General features: G+C 37.5%; 2 protein-coding genes across 7 annotated transcripts in view; one reads left to right on the forward strand and one right to left on the reverse strand.

Annotated features, from left to right (window-relative positions):
• Positions 1-20831, forward strand: part of LOC133521470 (pseudouridine-5'-phosphate glycosidase) — a 180593-nt gene that overhangs the window by 93318 nt on the left and 66444 nt on the right. The gene's annotated exons all lie outside the window — the stretch shown is intronic.
• LOC133521481 (CD82 antigen-like) overlaps positions 1-20831 on the reverse strand; it is a 97363-nt gene that overhangs the window by 43836 nt on the left and 32696 nt on the right. For 3 of the 6 annotated variants that reach the window (XM_061856473.1, XM_061856504.1, XM_061856487.1), the window contains exon 2: positions 19646-19717. The exons of the other annotated variants lie outside the window; for them this stretch is intronic. The gene's annotated coding sequence lies outside the window, so the exon portion shown is untranslated. The remainder of the gene's footprint in view (positions 1-19645; positions 19718-20831) is intronic. 6 annotated transcript variants of the gene reach the window in all.

Genomic DNA, 20831 nt, shown 5'->3' on the forward strand with positions numbered 1-20831 from the left:
ACCTTTACTGCTGAAACAACATTGAGGTAGCCACTAGACGACTACATTTTGTTATCTTGATGAAGCCTCTTGTCTCTCATCATCTTCTTGGTTTGTAATTTTTAACTGACTTCAAAAAAGGAGGTGGTTAATCAATTCAAGTATATTTTTTTGTATGTTTGTGACCTCAGGCGTCTGTCATTCCGAAAGGATTTGTTTTTTTTTTTAAACTTGGGAGACCGAGCTTTGCTCGGAAAATATATAAAATCTCAAAAATGCGAGTTTTTTCAAAGATAAGACTTAGGTATATCGATTTTTCGCCCCTGAAAACTCCCATTCAGCAAATTTCATTGAAATCATTAGAACCGTTTCCGAGATCCTCGAAATATATAATTGCTCGTTTAAAGGTATAAGATAATCAGGTATTTCATGTTTGGCGATTTGACTTTTTCGTTAATTTTGTTACGGTTCTAAGAAACATTTTTGTCTAGTCGAGGTCCAGTTCTTATTATGGGATCCGTAAGAAATTAAGTAACCTTTTCAAATCTTTATAGTAAATATGTTCATCAACAAATCAAGCATTTGCATTCAAAATAAGCCGTGACAGACGGACACACGGACGGACAGACAGACGCACGAGAGATCCTATAAGGGTTTCGTTTTTTTCCTTTTGAGGTACGGAACCCTAAAAAGTGCCATTTGGTGAAGTGCAACTACCAGACCGTAACTCTCCAAAGACGCATATTTCAAGTTTGTCTTTTTCATTAAATTTGTTAAGCAAGTAAGGTTCTAAGATTTTTTTTGTCTAGGTCCAGTTCTGGTGGTAAGTTACTGCTTAGCGTCCTTACTTTAATAAACAACGATTCCATAGAGTGACAGATTAGCTAATGCTTAATTTAAATGAATAAATACTTTGGAATGGTGATGGCCACAGTGTGGAACAAACGCCTATCTCGCAATTACATATTTAATGAGAGCTCGGGAATGTCTGAAGAGATTAGAGCCCGAGTCTCTGTAATTGGACAAAGCTATTTTTAGCCAGCACGGTCATCCGGTGAACTTTCGTCGCCGATGAACTACCACTTCTCAAAAGAGCTACAATGTCTAGGTAACACGTTAGTATACGTACCACGTCCCCACCAGCTGCATACTGATGTAACTGATACATCGTCATCATCATCATCACAATAGAATGATGATTTAAACAGTGTCCGTAAAAGTACGACAATTACGTAGATGTCTTATGAGGCCGAGCGACACTCACGGTCACATTTGTGACAGATATATACTCATAGGACAACTACAAATACTTATTAATTTCAACAAAATATTAATAACAACAAAAACAGAACCATTAAGTATACAATATGGTGGACAACTGTGGTGGCAGTGAAGCTAGGAAGCAATTGCTGACCTCAGGGTAAGGCAACACGGCCTATTTCTGTACGAGTAAACACTAAACTAACAGTTAAGATTTAAAAACTTAACTCTCATCTCATTTTCACTTACAAGTAACATTTTTGTACCTAGGATGTTTACTTAACCATTGTAAAAAAATAAGCGTCGTTTGGCTATAACAATTTTTTCCGTTTCTTACATTATTCCAACCTTGTTAAATCCAAAACTCCAATCGGAATCTACTCGAACATAAATCATGTCCGTAAGTCGCGAGTGTGTGCGCGGGTATGCACGAGTGGTGGTGCGGGTCCGGCACTCGCCGACCCCCGACCCCCACCCCCACCCTGCCGCGTAAGACCCCCAGTGCCCCTGGGATTGGTACCACTACTTACGAGCCCACACATACGGATCACTTCCATTTTTATACTCGTGATACTTCGAACTTCGTCAAGACGACTAAGAGTTCTTATGATACAAACCGATAGATACGCAATACTTCATAATTTAGAAACCATAATATTTATTCAAACCAAAAACATATTTAATTAATAACAACAAGTTTTTAAGTCAAGATTTTCATATTTGATACAAGATACTTTTCTTTCAACAGGCAACTATTACTCATCGGAATAATTCTAACAAACACAAACACAATAAATTTATGTTGTTTATGACAGAGATCCTATGGCCATCCCATCGTGACCGTCGTCAGATCAGCTCGATGCATAATATTGCATTGTCACCTGAACTCCTAAAAATCATACAAGCCTACATTACAGTGATAAGCTGGTAACTACCGATCCCTAAACTGAGCACGGCCCAACATGCTCTAGACAAATTTTTTTCTATTAAAGGTTAATTATATTGACGACTTGTCGGCTCGGTGGTCCTGGGTTCGAATCCCGGTAAGGGTGTTTATTTGTGTGATGAGCACGGATATTTGTTCCTGAGTCATGGGTGCTTTCTATATATTTAAGTATATATAGGGTGAAATCACCCAAAGATGACCAGTTAAGCGACTACCCCAACTTTAGATTTTTTTAACGAAAACGTTAGAGGAATTAGTCTAGAATCTTTTCTGTGTAAAATCATGTACCTAAGTAAATGCATAATTCAATTTTATACGCAATTATAAGCTTATACTTTGAAGCGCTAATCTTATTAAGATCTCCGTACAAATGGCGAATTTGGTGTGGACCGCGCATTTGACGACCGTTCTCAGCCACACGCACAGCACAATTGTTTGGGAGTTTAAATGTTAGCCTCGGCAAAGTATTGCCGCGTTAGGAAAAAATACCAGCAGGTGCGCAAAATAATATACGATTTCTTCTTTTGGTGCTACTACCCTATCCCTACTAATATTATAAATGCGAATGTAACTCTGCCTGTCACTCTGTCTGCATGCCTGTTACCGCGATTGGGTATGGAGAATGGAGATAGTTTGAGGCCCGAGGAAGGACATAGCATAGTTTTTTACAATCATCATTTTCATTCCACGCAGACGAAGTTGCGGGCAGAAGAATATATATATATATATTGTGCTATGAAAGTGTAGAAATTAATTCTATTTATTTACTTTACGCTGTCTTTCCATTTTCTGGCAACGGTTCTCCCCTACCAACTGTTTATAGAAAAACTGTAGTTGGTGTAGAGCTAAGTACTACTCGCAGCTTTTTTCATTGAATGGCTGCAAATACACTTTATCAGCGTTTGAATAGAACATTACTCAATAGTAGGAACTAATTATTTTGGTGCAAAAGCAGGAAATAATTCTAACCCCGAGTTAGTGACGTACTTGTTTGATGGAAAATTTAGAAAATGTCTTAGCCACGTCTCACATTCGGGCGTCTTTCATTTCAAGCTACTTGTCTGTATATTTATTTTTCTGAAGACAGAAAATAGTTGAAGTAGCTTTATACATATTTGAAGGGTACTACGTAATTTAAAGCAATTTAACTACAATACTAAATGTGTAAGATCTGTACTAGTCCTCATATTGTCGACAAAATTAAGTTTTATTGAACCTGGTTTAAATTTTTAGGTTATCATTTTTAGAGAGGAATAAGTTGGTACGTATGCCGAAACGTTATGCTCTAATACATACTCTGACAAAGTAAAGCTTCGGTAATAAAAACTTTACCAGTACCATTCGACCCACTATGTAACTAAGTTTAGTACAGCAACGGAATATGTATAGACAAAGCTCTTACAATATTTTTCACTTTAAAAACGGTTGCCATGACCGACACTGTCTTAAATAACAGTTATTTCTCTTCCATAAAAATACGCCGCCCGCAGCTTTGAATACTACCTAAAACACAATTTATAATATTATAAAACGATTTAAAAAAAGTGATTGGTCAGTTGAAAAAAAAGTTTTGATTGCATGCAATTAAGGTTCCCACCACCCCACCGCGAAAATAAATATAACAAACCACCACCAAAGGTACAAAACTCGACACGCATTTCGGCGCTCCATATATTTGTTCCGTACATTTCATTACTACGTTTTGGGATTCATTAGTTTTATCGTATTGTTACGTATCGTTCGCCAAAAGTTTTATTTTACCGAAAATAAAGTACAAACGTGGCCAATAATATTATTAGTAAAGATTTTTTTTAGATACTATATTTTATTGCTGGTTGGGCTTCCTGCCCTTTGCATGTCCGTCAACTACTCCTCAAGAATTTTATAATGTATTTGAACTCGATGCGTTATTTCGTCGAGGCACTTGGCCAACCATCTATGTAAGAATATTTTTGCAAGGTCATGACAATTACGGAAGTAAACAAAACACAGAAAAACTTCAGTTGCACCTTAATTAGGATTAAACGTAGTGAAGCGGACATCCATTTCTGGAAATTATGATTAGGGAAGTTATAGTTATATTTAGCAATAAAGTAGTAAGGTTAAAAATATGTAAACATTTATCAAAAAGCTTCTCAATCGTACCAGCGGTAATCTGCGATACCAAAGATGCATTTTGACCGTACAAGACTAAGTATTAAGTCTAAAGGAAAATCGTTCTCCAGTTTGCCAGCTATAGTAAATGAGGCCGTAAGCCGTGCTATTTTTTGTGGTAGCTAAATTATTAAACGCCAACTTTGGCAATCAGAGTCACAGCATAATCTATAAAACCGTACAGTACTATCAGAGATTTCGTGACGTGCCGTACGCGTTTGCGTTAAGTCTCATTTAGTATGGGATTTAGAAACAGCGCGCCAAGTGGAACGTTTTGGAAACTCAAAACCGCATACAAAATAAGACTAAACACAAACGCGTATGTCACGTTACGCCATCGAATAAATGTACACTAGGGGTACTGTTTAGCTGACAAGTTCGACGCACGAATTACGATACTCTTCTTCCTCGCGTTGTCCCGGCATTTGCCACGGCTCATGGGAGCCTGAGGTCCGCTTGACAACTAATCCCAAGATTTGACGTAGGCACTAGTTTTTACGAAAGCGACTGCCATCTAACCTTCCAACCCAGAGGGCAAACTAGGCCTGGTTGGGATTAGTCCAGTTTCCTCACGATGTTTTCCTTCACCGAAAAGCGACTGGTAAATATCAAATGATATTTCGTACGTAAGTTCCGAAAAACTCATTGGTACGAGCCGGATTTGAACCCGCGACCTCTGGATTGCAAGTCGCATGCTCTTACCGCTAGGCCACCAGCGCTCTTCCACCACGAATTACGATACTAATCTTAAATATATAATCAATTAATCTTACGCTACTCCTATCACCTACCTTTTCCAATAAAGGAGTAGGTACTTAATATCCACAATATATTTATATGCATGGTCTACATTCGCTTAGCTAATCCGCGTTGATTATGAAACTTTTACAAGCAATTATCGTGTTATAGATCCGTGAAGGCTGTAATTAATTTTTCGGTTGTTAACTCGCGATAAAGCTGCGTTGCTGTTTTATTAAATAGATAAGTCGAGTGTTTGCATGTACCTATCAAACTACTAAAATACTCCATTTTTACGTAACTTTAGGAAATGTAATCACTTCTCATGCAAACGTGTCATAAATCAATACTAGATAGTCTATGCTGCGGGTTCGAACGGTGCATGGAAGCAAAATCTTCGAGCTTGCACAAATAAAGTATTTTAAATTCGCTGAAACGGCTAAATTCTTTGCAGAATATACTTTGCGTATATCGATCGGAAAGGTCGGGAGCGCTCGTGCTCGGTCTGATACTGCCGCTCTAGTTATAAAAGATGTCTCACGTCACCTTACACTGTACCGTGTCCACAGATCGAGGATGACACTTTATCATAAGTGCGAAAGAGAGTATACATGAAAAAAACGTAACCACCTATGAGCTCCATAGCGGCCGCTGGAGGGGGCCTACGCGTAAGGCAAGCGAACTGTAAAATACGAAAATCTGCATTTAGGAGATACGGTTGGTAGTTATATCTTAAGATACTGTTTACTGTAATAAGTTTTGGCAAACATTTCATTTTTGGTACAAGCTTTTATCGCTGACTGTACTTTTCTTTCCACCGGCAACTAATACCCATCGAGACAATTCTAAAAACCCCAAACACAATTAGCTTACGTGGTTTTATCAAAGAGTCCCTATGGCTACCTCCTGAAACCGGGAAGTGGGTCTTTATCTTACAATATTCATTATGTATTTTTATTAACAAAAACAGCAAGGTTTATGTGTCGTACTTTTAATTTTGACAGACTTGTACATTCTAGACCTGTGACTGTGACCATCCCGACTCCCGACACAACCACGACAGGCCGCTTAGCTGCCAACTCTCCACACATTTGCCTGTGCGACGTACGTGTCCGTGCCACACCCGATCGTTGAGCGAAAAACAAAGACATTCTCAAAACCTCGTAGAAAATTCTATGTCAAAAAAACGAGACATTCTCCTACCAAATGGTGATAATTTTTACTTAGTAGTGCTATGAATTATAAGCTATAGTTTAGAAATACTTGATTATTATTATGAAACCAGGTATTTTCCAAAAAAAATTAGGTACAAGCTTTGATCGCTGACGAAACTTTTCATTCAATATTCAACTAATACTCCCCGAGACAATTCTAACAAACCCAAGCACAATAAGGTTGCGTTATTTCATCAAATTATCACAGAGTTCCTGTATATTGCATTGTCACCCAACTTGTTACATAATGAGAAGTTTCAGCTCAATCGAATAATGGAAAATGGGTCTAATTCAGCTTGCAAATTGTTATGGATTTGGTCTATCAGTGTACAAAAGTAGTACAAAAGTGTTATAAATGAAGAATCATTTTATATACATTACGTTATCAGCATAATTACACTATTAAAGGCATGGCAGTTCGTCTCGTTTTGCACTATAACTTGAAAACAAACCGGTACGTTGACCCCGGTCCGGTCCGGTAAACAACGTTCATTCGTTATCGTGGTGCAACGTCGTAGGACACAAGATAACGAACCCTGTGACGTATGCAAAGCATGCCGGATGGTATAAATCCTCAAACTGCATAGTACCTACGTACGTATACATAAAACTTGCAACTAACAATAAGCTTAAATTTTAAAAGCGAGAAACTAATTTTGCATATTCTAGAGATCTAAGGCAGGAACAGTTATTTTTTTTAAAGAACAAGCATTGTACCTATATATCTAAATACCTAATGAACCGTTATGAATATAACGCCTTCGGGCTCGACCGAAATAATATGTCGGATTGCATCATTAAGCTTGATATTAGGAATGCTTTTAACTCCCTGGAACGCGACACTCTCTTTTACCAATCCTACTCCTCTCCCTCCAAACTCTTCTTTAACCTTTCACTTATTCCATCCCAGGTCGGTGCTCATCAGGGGAACCCGCTAGCCCCCCTTACCTTCATGCTGGCTATTCAAGTCATTAAATCATTAAAAAGCCATATCTAGATCTCGATCCCCATTAAACGTCTGGTACCTCGAGAAGGAGGTGGGACAAGACTTGCTTGCGCCCCTTCTACTTTTTCGAAAAGTTAACTCCAGTAAATTTGAGTTTTTTCCTTGCAGCGCCAACTCTTAACCTTTCTTCTCTTCGTTTTGCACCTTACTCCCTGTTCTCAAGGAGTTTTCTGCCCAAAATTTTCATCTTTTTGGTTCTCCGATTTTTCCCGCAGCTACACCTAAAGCTTTCAAGGTGAGAGAGCAGCTTCTTAAGTCTACTAGTGAGAGATTGAAAAAGATCTCGGCTCATGTGGCACTTACTTTGTTGAGGTCCTGCTTTGCCGTTCCCAAGGTGACGTACTTTCTGCGTACAGTACCTGCCGTGGTGAAAAAATGTGCTGAGAGTGTGCTGAATATCTCTTTGAATCTTTGGGGCACCATGCTTTGAGCTGTTACCATTGCGCGGAGAGGTTCCCATGACACCACGCTTCGATAACATCGTTCGAAAGGCACTAGTATCAGCCAATATCCCGTGTGTGCTGGAGCCGCCACGTACTAGTCGGTCGGATGGTAAATGGCCGTTTTGACTCTAGTGCCGTGGGAGAGAGGTACATAAGTGCCTTTTGTGAGACGCCACCTGCGTCAATACGTTCGCCGCCACGCACCTAGGCCATAAAGTGCGGCCGGCAGTGAGCATCCGCTTAGCAGGCGGCGTCCCTTAAGAGGGACAAGTACTCGGGGCTAACAAACTACTTGTTCGTTCCCCTTGCTGTAGAACGTCTGGGTGCTGGTGCACGGAGGTGAAAACATTTCTCAGGAAGCTGGGGCGTCACATGCAGGAGAGGGGTTTCGATCCCCGCTCTGGGTCGTTCCTGGCGCAAAGGTTATCCAATGCGGAAACGCAGCAAGCATGATGTGCACCTTTGCGTCGGAAGCGATGCGGGGTGTTATTTGAATAGTTTTACATAAGTAACCCTCTGGTGTTGCAGCTGGTGCAGCCATGGTCGGCGGTGATCGCTTAACATTAGGTGATCCGTCTGCTCGTTTGCCTCCTGCCTCCTGTATCATAAAAAAAAACCGGCCAAGAGCATGTCGGGCCATGCTCAGTGTAGGGTTCCGTAATTGCCTACTCCTCCGCAACAATAAACTAAACTGGAGCTTAAAGTATAGTAGATTGTTAACCAAGGGATGAAACGATACCTTTCACCCGAGTTAAACAAATAGGCAAACAAATTTGCATAATCAGTACCTAATTAAAGTAACAGATTTACTTGCAATCGGAGACTTTGCATGTCTAAAGATAAATATCTCATAGCGAAAAAACATTTAGATTGCTATATAGATTAATAAAACACATATTTTAGTAAACTGCAGTAATTTAAAAATGATTTGGTTAATTAAAGCATGAAAATGTATAACAATAATTCCTAGACATACTTTGTATCTTAAATTTTAGCTTATCTACATGAATAATGCCACATAATTTTAACAACCCATTTAATGTCGTAATAACGTTTAACTGTGGATGTACGTCTTTTTACTATGAAGGGAAAACTTTTTGCGTTAACTCAAAAACTGCTAAACTGATCATGCCCGTTATAGTTTTCATTTAATATCTCTCTTAAGCCCTACTTCCACGATTTGTTTCATATCTTTTGGACCTATGGTTCAAAAGTTAGAGGGGGGGGACACATTTTTTCTTTCGAAGCGATTATATCCCAATATATTCACTTTATCAAAATTTTTTTGTTAAAGACCCCTATTCGTTTTGAAAGACCTTTTTAACGATACTCCACACTGTAGGGTTGAAACAAAAAAAAATACTACTAGTAGGATGTTGATACTTAGCATAAATATCCTTCACCATAAGAGACTCACAAAAAAAACCCATAGTCAAATTGATTTTAGGCCCGACTTTCTATGGAAACCCGACTATGGCCATTCATCTTTCTAGCACTAAAGACCATGGAGCAAAGCCTCGGACAGACAGACGGATATGGCGAAACTATAAGAGTTCCTACTGCTCCTAGTTGACTACGGAACCCTAAAAAGTAGGTTTTTATAGTTTGGTTAACGTTTAGTTCTATTTATGGTTACGAGTACGTTATATGTAGGTTGTACATACGTCGTCTGATGTTTTGTGTTATTGTATTACACAATAACACAAAACATTAAAATGTGTTATTTATATGCTATGAATATGTTAATAAATAACAAGCAGCTGTTAACCCCAAATACACATTGCTTCAAGTTCCCTCTGATAAATCCACATCACTGTTTAGTGTTCATTAGAGTCTCGTCAGTAAACAACATAGAATCGATATGACTGATTATGTTTTAACAACTTGATATAGTTTTCAATTCTATCAAGTTCTCTATTTCGAGGCGTAACGCTGTTCTTGGGTATTCTACCGTCAGAAAGTAAAAGACCAATGATGTCTCATTGTGCGGTCATTTGGTGCCGCAATCAAAGCAAGTGTGTAAATAAACATAATTTTAACGTTATTTATCACGAGTAACTAAGTTAAGTTTTTATACTTTGACATCTTTTTCTGATGTCATATCGATATAAAATATCGACGCAAATATCACAGCACTATTTACAGCAATTTTTGTCACTTCAGACAATACCATGTCAAATATACTGAGGCGGTCGATTCCTATAGAAACCATAGACAAGGCCGTCTCTATCTGTAACGTTTACTTATGTTCAATTCGCAATACTTGTGAAAATAATTCTATACCTACTCGTACTGATTTTTACGAAATTCTTTGAAGCCGTGAATGGAGCTGTAAAAGCAATAGCAGTTTGTTTGGTTTAATTACTCTAGTTTCACCTTAATTGCTCTCGAACCTATGGTCGAGTTGCACTGCTTGCAATCGTGAAAATGGATTTTGCGTGGGGTGGCACGGCGCACGGCATGCACCGCGCTATCGCCCCAAGACACCGCGTCACTGGCCCGCCATAACCGCCGCTCGGCACGCGATCACACCCGTCTCATTAATCTGGTCGTTAAACATACCTAGTGTGTACAAGCTTGGCACAAACTGTTGGTTTATTCAGCGGCGTCAACTGACTTAGCTCATTTAACCAATCGAGTTACTATTAGGGATTGCAATCCGGTCCGGCGGATCCGGTAATCCGGCCGGATCCGGCACTTTTCAGGAGCTACCGGATCCGGTAAAAATCACCGGATCCGGACCGGATCCGGTATAATAAAAAAACGCCTAAATACAGCACGCGCTGTGCGTTTCAGATGAAGAAAAGGCAACGGATACGAGGTATGAAGTTGAACAGAACAAAAAAACGAATGAAAAAGTTTAAATTTAGTAAGATAAAATATATTTATTATGACGATGACTGGGAACAGAATAGGATATCTTCTTTTTTCATGTTGGTGGCACGATATGACGATTACATAAATACTTTAATAGAAGGAAAAATGAAAGGATGGAGATGCCATGGAAGGTATTTGTAATTTATGCTAAAGAGAAGGTTCATGTCGTGTCATAATGTTGTGATAGGAGATTAACCGACTATAGTTGGGCTCATCAATATGTGTGAATGAAGAATATATGATAATATTGATAATCTTTAGTTTTCTCCGATATATGTATATATATGATAAAATATAGATTCTTTTCTATTCAAATTTAAGAGAGAATCTTTTGTCTTTACAATTTCATCCAATCTTATGCAATTTCCTTCATCTCCTGGTACATGCTACTCTACGTCCAGCCAATTCTTTATTTGATCTATGTAACTTTCCCTTTCCGCGATGGTTTTCAATCCTACATTCTATTATTTTTCGCATGAGATCGTCGTGTCGTGTGTTGTTCCTTATAATTTGACCAATATACTTTTCCATAAATGAAAAAAAGTAAAAAAAAATTAAGTCATACAGTCTACTACTTTTTCGGACAAATAAATTAGATCAAGATAATACTAGAGCGCATTTGTTGGAGATTAAGAACGCAACCTCATTAAATATGCTTTATTTTTCTGTACTTACTGACATGTGTTGTCACGTCACTTCTTGACTTACTTCAATATATGAAATACGTTTGTGCTATTTGTTCCCGTTTTATTAAACTCTCAGATATCTTACGAATATTCATCAGCATTTAATATCATAATTGGTTAAAAGTAAAATATCTTCGTTAAAAGTAATAAATAATAGTAAGCGTAGGAGTTGAAAATAGAGTTCCGGTTACTCTGGTTATAATATTAGCGGAAAATCATTGAGCATTAAGACTTTTTGTTTCGCGCGATATCTATTGTCGAGTAACAGTCCTGAGAGTTCCGCTACTCGATGCTAGATGTCGACTACGAAAATAATAAGCGTTTTGGTACCAAAACTGATGTATGGAGTGAGCACTCTATGTAATTCTTATTTCTCTATGCTAGAATGGATGTCAACGTTAGAGTTTGTGAGGAAAGAGAAGAGACGTGGAATGTATGGGGCCCAATACATTCCACGACTCTTCTCTTTCCGAACAGACTCTACAAAGTATTCAATCAAAGAACAGTTACGAAAACTTGTCCTTTCAAAGAGCTCCAATTCCCACCCCACATCCCATCAGGCTTTGGAAACTAAGCAAATTTATAATTGTAAACAAAAATATGAGCACTTTTGAATGGTTAAATATAATAAATTACCGATTTAAATTTTTTGTTTTTAAAGTGATATTGACATTGTGACAGTTTTTACTACCAAGTTCTATTTTATTGTTAAGAAGTTATTTATTAACTTCAAATTATAGATTTAGGAATACGTATTACGCAAAAAACTAGAAAAATATGTCATTTAATTAACTTTTATATCCCTATACCAAACCGGATCCGGTCCGGCCGGATCCGGCCGGACTACGGCCAAAATCCGGCCGGATCCGGCCGGATTGAAAACCAATCCGGTTTGCAATCCCTAGTTACTATGGTTAGAAATACGGCGAGCTAACCAATTTATTTAGCTTTAGCTCGTTCACTTTGAATTGGAATATTACATCACGTCGTTTTGTAATTCTCCAATTGGAAGTCTACATTTGCGAAAATGAAGATGCTTAAGATTTGACTATTGTAGACATAACTATATCTTAAAGTTTACCAAACGATAAACAATAACATGGTGAGGTGGGATTTAGTTTGAGAGAAGCTTTAATTTATCACGATTGTTCTGATTGTTGTCATAAGTAAATACCTAACCGGGCATAGTGAATAAAATTATATCAAAGCCACTGTATTCTTGTGCGATCATGCCTATGTTTGTTGCTAACTGTACTGTAGTTTTTTACAGTTAGTTTGTTGAATTGCTAACGGTTGGAAAGTTCGTGTCGCTCTATCTGGGCCAGTTTTGATGAGAGTTCGCGAACGTCGAGCTATATACCCACACAACAAGTATGTGGGTTCTACCATCCGGATTAACCGCACCCTATATACTTACTGCCTAGAACTTATTTCAAACGAAGACTTATTAATACTCATAATAACAACCTTGTAAGTCCCCGTGTACCTACGTGTACAAGTTTACAACAATTTCAATTAGAGTTTTGGACTCTTATAGAAATAAAAGAAAGTTCAAAATTCAAAAGTACAATAATTGCCCTGAATCTTACGAGTTTAAAATAGGTATATACATATATTAGAATATACATTTAGGGATCGATTGGATTTTCTGTGCCTCAAAATGGATTGCCCGCGCCGTTAAATAATTATGTAATTTTGCTGCCTTGTAACACAATCTACTCTTTCACCACAACATGGCGAGGTGAATACTTACTTACTTACTACTTACTCCGTTGGCTCAGCGACCCAAAATGAGACTTGGCCTCCGACACAAGACAGCGCCACTTTTCTCGGTCCTGTGCGACCTCTCGCTAATTGTCGACTCGAAGCTCGCGCAGATGAATACTGACTGTACAATATTACAAATTAAATGCAAATGACGCTATTAAAAATATATATTGCTAACGAGCCTCTCTACCCAATTTTTTCGCCTATTTACTTTATTTTAAATTTATGGTGAGAACCAAATTATATTTATAAATACCTACAGTATTATATGTGATAGCGCAAAGTTAACATAAAATCCCTGTAGACATTTTTAAATAACTATTTCAGACTATTTACTAACAATAAATGTGAAAGTAACTATCTGTCTTTATTACCTTTACATAGGGTTACCATACGTCCCATATGTATATAAGGGTCTGTCACCGTATTTATGTATCGCGTCGCGTATTTTTACCAGTCTCGTTTTTGTCCCTTATATCAATACCGCTATAGATGACGTATATAAACGGTCACAATCATCTCTGTTTTACCACATTGTTTCTAATACCCGTAATGACAGTACTACCCCATTGTCCCGTATCCGTTCCGAATAATTATGGCAACCCTACCTTAACTACCGAATAAACTAGTTGATCATGAAGAAAGCTTAAGCGTGTAGATAGCTAGACTATTTTATTTCTTTCGACTTATACTTCGATTAAATCCACCCCCTTGGCCTCTAGGGAGAAAAAATAAATAAAAAACAAACAGACGAGGAATGAGGCGCGAACACATAGTCTTAGTTTATATGTGGACAGATTATTTCTACTTGTGACTAACAAACTGCTTTTATTACTGCAATATTTCATTTAATACCCACATATACTTAATAACAACGACCTAATAATTTTTATGAAAGGGGCGTAAGAAAAAAATGTACTCGTATTCTATACATTATATATATAACTTCCCGGGTGTCCTAATGTCTATGACCCGTAAACACCATTGAACAATATTTTTTTAGTCATACACATACACTGTCATATACATATCATACAAATCATGTCACGGCAGATAAGAAAATGCTATTTATTCACTTTTGTCATTCTTGGAAAACCACTTTCATGTATTAAATACCCAATAGATAGGTAAACTGCTTGTAATCATATGTACCCGAATACAGCAAAGCAAAAAGATGGGTTAAGCCGGTTAGGGAAGGTTTACTTCATCACGGATGAAGCCGCGCGCAAATTCAAGTATGACATTTACGAGGTCACCGGCTGAACCAGGGCGGATCACATGGATAAAAACCTATCTCCGATATCGCCAGTCCGTGCCTTATCTTCGCTGAACCTGCCTCGCAGCCCCGCTCACCTTTGGCTGTGGACTAAACGATCATGTTTATCTACGAGCGCTGATCTAAAAGTTTCTAGCTGCTCTGTAGATTGCAAATTAAAACGGCTTTTATATTTTATTCCATAGAGTTTTTATTTTAGTATCAATTCTATTTTATTAAAGATGCAACGGGTAGTTGTTTGGTCGGATACCGGAAACCGGATATTCGGCTTGACCGTCAACTGAATATTGGAATGAGATTTAATAACTAGAACTCGAATTTCCAATGTATGCTTCACTTAAGTGATGTCAGGATAACGGTTAATGTTGTACAAAAATGATAGACATGATGAATAAAGTGCCCACTAAAAAACACATAGGTGCATTACATGATTTTTGTTTTCGTTCCTGTGGGTTAAGGTAAGATATTTGGAAAATTATTAACGTGCGGCAGATACTTTTGGCCCGTAATCGCAGCTAACAACAACACATATAGCGGCCTTCACAAACTTCAAATGTTTGAATATAACTCCAAGCCAGCGTGCCCTACTTTGGTCCAGCCGTATGAGGGCTGGTCACCGCTATTTGTGACTCGCTTTAAACCCACCGACATCATTTCCACAATGATATATCACCTGTTTAATCTGGTAATGCTAAAAGGTTTCCAAATCATACCCACCCAAATATAATAATTTTCATATCATAAATCTACCTATATTTTCAAAAAATAATTTCAGAATTTAATCTGTTTATTTCAGTTTTTGTTGAGGTACAGTCTGCACTCAGTTATAATCTCTATATTTGGAGATTGTGTTAACTAAGTTTAGCCTTAACTAAGTATATAATTAGTCCTGTTGGCAGTTAGTGTTTACATGTTATTATAATACTATTTGTAACAAAATTAATTCATTTAATCAGTGCTTTCTTAAGTGTACTCTTTATTTTATCAGGATGTTTTTCTAAAGTTTCTACTACTTGTTTAGGTAAGCTGTTCAGGATATTAGGCAGGTATGTTGGCCAGAGCCTTTTCCCATATTCATTGTTACTTTTAGTTATTTTAAAGTATGGTTCATTGGTTAAGGTCCGGAGGTGGGATGGTCTCCTATACCTGTCCAGCTGCCCCAGCAAGTGTTTATATTCTAATATTACAGCAAGTTTTACTTTGTCATATACCTACACTAGATATTCTACAGTATTTAAACAATTTGTGATAATTATTTTTATATTGAAGTTTTATTTTCAAGGGAACTATAGTTTTTAGTAATCTTATTTGAATATCATATATTTTTTGTAAGTATGTTTTATATGTTCTCCCATAGCTAGAAATACCATAGTTAATTACAGAGTCTGCAAGTGCCATGTACAATAGGAGTAGTACGGAGTATGGCATTTTATGTTTCAATATACTAAGGTTACGTAAAATTGCCCTGAGTTCGTTGCACACATGTTCAACATGTGGACCCCAGTTAAATTTGGTGTCTATTTTAAAGCCTAGGTAGGTATGTTGATCAACTACTTCTAGTTTTTCACAGTTACAATATGTTGGCCCTGTGTGCATACATACATGTTCATGGGCTACAATTCTAGGGGTATATGTGGTTTTGACATAGGGTGAGTGAATATACATTATCTTGGTTTTTTTATAGTTTAAGGATAATCCTGCATCGTGTGCCCATTTACATAGAGCATCAAATTCAGTTTGCATCTGACTCTCCGCCACCTTGATATCTTTATTGGCCGTTATTAGGCATGTGTCATCTGCAAACTGGTACACAGAGGCGGTTCTGAATATATTGCACATATCATTCACATATATTAAGTATTCAGTTGGGCCAATTATTGAGCCCTGTGCGGTGCCATAATTAGATTTTTTTAGATCGCTCAAGTCTCCGGCAATACTGACTGTATTGTATCTATTATGGTGGTAATCTTTGAACCAGTTTAAGAATGGCCCCTGTATACCATTTTGCTCAAGTTTTTTAAATAGGGTGTCATGGTTCAAAGTGTCAAACGCCTTACTGAAATCAATCATAACCACTATAACATGATTTCTATTGTTTAAGTGTCCATTCACTTCATCTGTAAATTGAGCCAACAGCTGTGAAGTATTTTTTCCTTTTTGGAATCCAAACTGTCTTTCATGAATTATACCATTTCTCGATAAGAATCCATTTATTTGATTACCTAAGTATTTTTCTATAATTTTGTCTAAGCTTGAAAGAATTGTTATAGGTCGGTAATTGTTAGTATCAGAATAGTTACCTTTTTAGGGTTCCGTAGCCAAATGGCATAAAACGGAACCCTTATAGTTTCGCCATGTCCGTCTGTCTGTCTGTCTGTCTGTCTGTCTGTCTGTCTGTCTGTCTGTCTGTCCGAGGCTTTGCTCCGTGGTCGTTAGTGCTAGAAAGCTGAAATTTGGCATGGATATATAAATCAATAAAGCCGACAAAGTCGTACAATAAAATCTAAAAATTTAATTTTTTTTAGGGTACCTCCCCTACACGTAAAGTGGGGGTGAATTATATTTTTCGCTTCAACCCTAGAGTGTGGGGTATCGTTGGAAAGGTCTTTCAAAACTAATAGGGGTTTTCAAGAAACATTTTTTGATAAAGTGAATATATTCGGAGATAATCGCTCCGAAAGAAAAAACATATGTGTCCCCCCCCCTCTAACTTTTGAACCATAGGTCCAAAAAATATGAAAAAAATCGTGGAAGTAGAGCTTAAGAAAGACATTAAATGAAAACTATAGCGGACATGATCAGTTTAGCTGTTTTTGAGTTATCGCAAAAAGTTTTACCTTCATAGTAAAAAGACTTACTTTAATTAGGTACTGATTATAGTGATTATGCAAATTTGCCTGTTTGTTTAAGTCGGGTGAAAGGTACCATTTACTACACTTTAAGCTCCAGTTTAGCTTATTGTGACGGAAGAGTAACTACGGAACCCTACACTGAGCGTGGCCCGACATGCTCTTGGCCGGTTTTTTTTTATGTATAGGTCGAATTAATCCTATTTTAAGCTTGTCTGGGTATGATGAGTAGGCTATGCATTGATTTGTCAAATGGGTGAGAACCGGGGTTATTTCCTGGGTAATACATTTTATATCTTTGGCTCTTAGGTTATCATATCCAGCACTTTTATATTCATTAATGTTTTTAATTATTGTTGACATAGACCTTTCGCTTATTTTGTTAAGCTTTAGTGTTACATTAGGAGTGTTTATGTAGGAATTTTCATCGAGCAAGGGCACATTGCATGTGTTGAGAATATTCAATACATTATTTTCGAAGTCTCGGGCAAATTTATTAGTCATTTCACTGGTTTTCATCTTAAAGTACCTAATTAACATGTCATCAACAGCTTGTAATACTCTACCAGTTAACTTGTTAATAATTTGCCACATTTTTTTGGGATTGGTAAAATCATTACAAATTTCTCTTTTAGTGTAGTTGTTTCTGGCTTTATTCATTAGTCTATTAGTTTTATTTCGGTATTTTTTTGTATAATAATTCCATTTGTTTATCATTAGTATTTTTGAGGTGTAATTGTAGTAGCTTATTTTTTGTGTGAGACATTTGTAATAATTTTTCCGTCAACCATGTACATTCATGTTAATTTTGGTAATTTTTGGTTTTTTCACTTGAACCTTACACGACTCATAAACCCTGGTAAATTGGAAAGGGGATCAATAACAAATACCTACCCCAACCACATGGTTTATTACTAGAACCAAGCAGTAAGCAGTAGATATCACTGACTTATCAAATATAGGTACTTACCTACCTACGGAGGTTGAAATGAATGTATGCACAGCATAGACATACAACATATGAAAGTTTACTCATAGGTTGAACAAGAATGGTTTGTAATCCTCAAACGCTGACACCTCTGTACTATCAGGAATATAAGCCTTGTACAATGACTACACGAAGCGCACACGTAACAGGCTATCGGCTAAAATGGGTGAGGCTTAACCCTATCGAGATGTGCTAACGGAAGCAGTACACGCCGTCTCTTGGCTGCTGTTCACCACCAACGTATTTGTCCAACGAGTGTTGATCTTCCAATCTAACTTAATACATGTACTCTTACATACATCGATGGCATGTGCTGCTCATTTGACGGATAACGTACAATTCTATGTCTTAATTTTAGTCTGTTATCAATTTATCATTCACTAAAATACCTCCGTCTTGCATTACAAGAAATAAATGTGGCGAATTACTGAAATTACTCACAAGACTAACAGAATGTTAAAAACTGGCTGGTTTTTGGTTAATATTTTAAGCTAACATTAATTAGGTATGTTAGAAAGGGATATTAGAACCTACAAAACGAAGGCACTTTTGATCGTAACTTAAAAAAGATATATTACAAACATACTAGGTATTTGACAGTCCACTACAAAGCAAATGTCACAAAAGCCCTTGTAAAGTGCTTAGCGAATGTTACAGCAGTTACACAATAGTACGGGGATTAAGAGTACAGTGTCCACATGCACGTGCACGCAATGCAACATGCTCAGCCACTCGGCAGCGCCTTGTAATGCAATTAGTACCTTAGCAACTGTCCATTTCGCGAGTTATTGATCCTAGAGCGAAGCACATATCAAGCAACTTAGTAGTGGCTAACTAGCTGCTAACGGCCTGTCAAAATATATATCAAACAATAAGAAAAAGTTCGCCATTATGTTTTTGTCATACTGTGTGTATGTATACTTATAATTGTCTAAAATTTTTATCTTTTATTTTATTGTAAGGTTTCGAATGATATGTAACTGACTTATTAGAGATCTTGTATTTTTAATACAACGGACTGCTCATTTTTATCCAACTAACTACCTAGCTAGTTTATGTCGCCCTTGGTTAGGTGTAGCCTCGTCTACTAAACGGGCCTTTACAGTTAAAAACGAAATATTTTAAAATAACCTGTTAATATGCCTTTTACCTGTCTATAAATAGGTACCGCGTGGATTGCGAAGGCGTGAATTATTGTCACATCATGAATGATATAAATCCGTTGAATACTTATTACGAGTATAAACGTAGAAACAATCCTTTGTGTACCTATCCGAATCAGATTTATTTATCTAAAAACGTCCCTATGTTAAAATGAATGTATTAGTGATACCTACTCTCCTGAATAAAATATATTTAGCGTATGCGTGGGAATATTTAATATGACCACTAAAATAATTAATTAGAAGGTACTTAGCTCCGTATGTACCTAGGTTAATTAAGAGTATCACACGACGCTTACCGTTCAGCGAAGTGCACCGAAGTTTGACCAGCCACGCCATGGCTCAAAGTTCGTCCGAATAGGACGGCAACTCTGCAAAAATCACAGATCTCAATTAGTTCCCCTGTCACCACTCGAAACACAGGTCAGTCACTTCGCTTCGCAGAATCAATTTACATGCTCGGAATGTGATAAACCAAGCAATATGATCAACCATTCTGAAACCCATCAGGCAACGCTAGGTATATTAAATACGCCGCCGTAGCTTGTAACACATTTTTGTTCGTTGATAGTTTGTAGAGTCTGTAGACCTCTGACGATATGGCTTTCAGAAGCGGCAGACTAACTTTAAAAATATAACCAAGATATCATATTGCTTTGATATTACTGATAGAGCCAGACCATGATACGTTGGCAGCGGTTATGGCAGCCCAGACAGTGCAACTGTTATTTTAAACGTCAAACTTCTATGAAATAATTACGTTTACTTAACACTTGCACAGGCGGGCTATCAAAATCGCTGCCAATACCGACTTATCTTGGTCTGACTCTAGTGCACATTGATCGTAAGAACCGTACGGTACATTGGCTAGTCAGTTAGAAATTGTATTTGTGGCGAGCAAGGTTGGTACCTACTTAATTGATTTAGTTTTAGAATGTTTGATGGGATAACAACCTTGAACCGCGAGACCTCGAGATGCATTGCGAATAATGTCAAATCATATCAAAACAACGATTTAAAACTACGAAGGCGCCTCATTTGACTTGAAAGTATAGAACCAAAATGCTTTCGAAACATTTTCATTTTCAAATACTTAAAAACCTTCCTATTAGCGTTATTGCCTACGTGCTACATGCTATAATAGGGACCAGACACAGATAAAACGACCAACTAATATGCTCGCAACTCCTGTGTATCACCAGCACCATCCACACACGCGGCCATCTATACAAAAGTTTAGACTCTAAAGCTTATTGCATTGTCATAAGGTTTTCCAATTGTCAGTAAAGGGTGTTGCTGTTAATAATACAGGTTGGCACGCATATCAATGGACGGAAGTCGTCATGCTATGTGACTTCCGCTGGGATGGAACTCCAGACGCACAAATTATCCCCACCCTTTCGGTCAACAAGAACACCTTATAAATATGTACACGGCGAGCGATAAGACAGAAACGGAATGGAAATCACGAAACAAAGATAGGTT

This window comes from Cydia pomonella, chromosome 1 (assembly GCF_033807575.1).
Source record: "Cydia pomonella isolate Wapato2018A chromosome 1, ilCydPomo1, whole genome shotgun sequence".
NCBI lineage: Eukaryota > Metazoa > Arthropoda > Insecta > Lepidoptera > Tortricidae > Cydia > Cydia pomonella.